Genomic DNA, 3,677 nt, shown 5'->3' with positions numbered 1-3,677 from the left:
TGCTCATTATAGAAACTGAGAATAAGCCTGAAAAGAAGGGGCAAAACGTCATCCATAGTTCTCCATTCTATTAACATTTGGATGTACTCCCTTACCCAGGGGAACCCCCAGGGGGTTCACAGTGATTCCAGAACCCTCTGAAATGGGGTATGCACGCTGTGTCAAGTATGTGCTTTGCCACGGGATTCATTGGGTGCCCAGGGCTCCAGGACCCAAAAGGTTAAAAGCCTGCTCTTGGGGCTCAGGGGGAGTCCATACACACCACACAGCCACATGCAAATAGACCTACACTGACCCGGAGGCCACACGTACACATACCTGACTGTGTGCACAAACCTCCTCCTGCCACAATCCTTCACACTGCTGGGTAGGTTCTGTTCTCTCACCCAGACTCACTCCTGGCACCTGTACACATATTGTTGACATACACATGCACACGCACTTCTTTGTACACACACCTCCCACCAGGACACACACTTATTCACACTAATGTGTTCACTGTATGAATGCAGCCTGGTCTGGGAGAAATTTAGGAGAGGCTGCGGGAGGACAAACTCATTTCACGGACGCTGCTGCCACCTACTGGCCATGCCTGGCATTAGCACCCTTATTTGGTTCCTATTCCTTTCTCCTGTTCTGTTGTCCACAGCACATCCACTGGCCCAGACTTCTCCTCATCCCTGGAAATTGTGGACTGGAACTGGTTTCTGAAAGAAGGTCTTAAATGAGGGAGGCATTCTGTTGGGAGATACTGGGTGAGCATGGAGAACTATAACTGACTGACCACCCTTTATGTGTCAGGCACTGCTGTCCTTTAAAGCTATTACCTCCTTTAGTCTTTAAATCCATGGGCCTTATGCAGTGCCTGGCACATGAAAAGTCATAATAAATATTTCAATTGAATAATTTAAAACCTTGAAAGTGAGTTTTAAAAAAAAATTTTTAATTACTTAATTTATTATTTTTGGCTGCATTGGGTCTTCGTTGCTGCACGCAGGCTTTCTCTAGTTGTGGCGAGCGGGGGCTACTCTTCGTTGCAGTATGCGGGCTTCTCATTGTGCTGGCTTCTCTTGTTGCAGAGCACGGGCTCTAGACGCACGGGCTTCAGTGGTTGTGGCACGTGGGCTCAGTAGTTGTGGCTCACGGGCTCTAGAGCACAGGCTCAGTAGTTGCGGCGCACGGGCTTAGTTGCTCTGCTTCATGTGGGATCTTCCCGGACCAGGGCTCGAACCCGTGTCCCCTGCATTGGCAGGCAGATTCTTAACCACTGCGCCACCAGGGAAGTCCGAAAGTGAGTATTTTTAACAAATGAGGAGCTGGAGGCTCAGAGAGGGGAAGTGACTTGCCCAAACTCACACAGCAGCTTCCTCTGATAGTCAGGATGTTGCTCCAGAGAGAAAGAGAAAGAAGACACAGCAAAGCTGAAAATATTTACTAAGAACTGTAGGGGGCTTCCCTGGTGGCGCAGTGGTTAAGAATCCGCCTGCCAATGCAGCGGAGCAACTAAGCCTGTGCGCCACAACTACTGAGCCTGCACTCTAGAACCCGCGAGCCACAACTACTGAAGCCCGCGTGTCTAAACCCTGTGCTCCACAACGAGAAGCCACAGCAGTGAGAAGCTGCGCACGGCAAGGAAGAGTAGCCCCTGCAACTAGAGAAAGCCTGTGCGCAGCAACGAAGACCAAATGCAGCCAAAAAAAAATAAATAAATTTATATTTAAAAAAAGAACTGTAGGAAACCCAGCCCAGATCCCCACCCCCAGAGGACCAGGAGAAGCACCCAGAGGTGGATGAGGTCAACCTGGAGGGATGATTTCCCCACCCAAGAAGGTCCCCCTACCCTGAGCTGCTGCCTCAAATTCATTCATTCAACTAATATTTCTTGTGCACAGTGTGGCAGGATCTGTGCTCAGACTGAGGATAAGCAGTGAATAAACAGATGAAAGTCCAGTCTTTCTCCTTGTACAGTGTGGGGCTCCAAAAGGGCCCCTTCCTTGCTGTTACACTCCCATGGGCCCCTGGGACCCCTTTGAGCTTCTCTTCACCATCCTGGCTGTACTGAGTGGATGGAGAATCCAGAATGAGAGCAGAGGGAGATGTGGGTCAGGGGTGGGAAGGGATGGTTCAGCCCGGACGGTCCAATACTGAGGTTGAGCAAAGACAGCCTGACACCTTGAGTCAGGCAGACCTGGTGTTACCGATCCAGGTTCGTCTGCCTGACACATGGCAAACCAGACACTGAGATGCCGAAGTTTGCAGCAGAGAAAGGGTTTATTCATGAGGCAGCCAAGTGAGGAGACAAGAGAACAAATCTCAGATCTGCCTCCCCGAAGGCAAGGGGCGGGGGATAAAGAAGCAGGGTCTTACGTGTGTAGAAAGGTGGTTGGCGGTAGGGAAAGGGTGAGGTAATTAGGGTTCTGCACAGGTGTATCTGAGTGACGTGGCTTCTTTATAGGATGCATGTTCAACAACGGAGGTGCTTAGCATGATCTGAGGTGGAGTTTTTGGCCCTCTGATGTCAAAAGGTCATTCATCAGACACCTGTGCAGGCCCAGTTTTAGGGTCAGCGTCCCCAACCAGTCTTAGCCAGCTTGCACTGGGCAGGAGCTGATTCCAAATTCCTGCAAAACGATGTAAGCCCCCCGTTACGGTAGTGACCCATATGTCAGAGGTGTTGTCTCTGGGTCTGAGTCCTCTCTCTCTCTGTCTCCCGCCATCCATGCCCCAGCCTGGCTGCAAGAGGAGGGGCTTAGGATGTGCCCATCTAGACTGACCACACGTGGGTGATATCCGACTGACCGCACTGCAGGCACTCAGACAACAACTCTGTACTGACCAAAGGCCTCGGTGCCAATCACAGTGCTGGCACTGTCTGGGGAGGCAAGGGCAGGCCGAAAAGGCTTCCTGGGGCTTATGGGCTTGGACCTCCGAGCCTGGAAAGCAAAGGAGGATTCGACTGATGGAACAGAGGATCCCTGAGCAGTCCTGGCTGGAGCAACCTAACTGTTAGTATGTGGCCACACAGAAGGTACGTTGAGTATGGGCTTAGTTCCAGGTAGGAAGCTCTGGAAGATCTGGGTGAAAGCCTGCCTGTGAGGCGCGGGAGTGGGGTTGGGAGTGGAGGGGATTGGCTGGGAGACATGAACCCATATCCTGCTCTGGCTCCAGAATTCCCAGATCTCCCATGGGCACTTCATACTTGACCCCACCAGGCCTAGGAGTGGACTCACCATGGGGTTTATTTGTCAGTCAAGGCCTCACACTTGCATAGGCCCTAGGAAGGACCATGGCCTTGTGTTCACAAGGTCATATGTGTCCGTAAAATTGGCAAAAGTAAAATACATGAACTTCAGATAGCCTCATCCACAAGAGGGCAGACAGCAGAAGCTAGAAGAACTACAATCCTGCAGCCTGTGGAAGGAAAACCACATTCACAGAAAGATAGACAAGATGAAAAGGCAGAGGGCTATGTATAAGATGAAGGAATAAGATAAAACCCCAGAAAAACAACTAAATGAAGTGGAGATAGGCAAACTTCCAGAAAAAGAATTCAGAATAATGATAGTGAAGATGATCCAGGACCTCGGAAAAAGAATGGAGGCAAAGATGGAGAAGATGCAAGAAGTGTTTAACAAAGACCTAGAAGAATTAAAGAACAAACAAACAGAGATGAACAA

The sequence above is a fragment of the Physeter macrocephalus genome, chromosome 3 (assembly GCF_002837175.3).
Source record: "Physeter macrocephalus isolate SW-GA chromosome 3, ASM283717v5, whole genome shotgun sequence".
Taxonomy (NCBI): Eukaryota; Metazoa; Chordata; class Mammalia; order Artiodactyla; family Physeteridae; genus Physeter; species Physeter macrocephalus.
The sequence above is the reverse complement of the archived record's forward strand: the minus strand, read 5'-3'. Positions refer to the sequence as shown.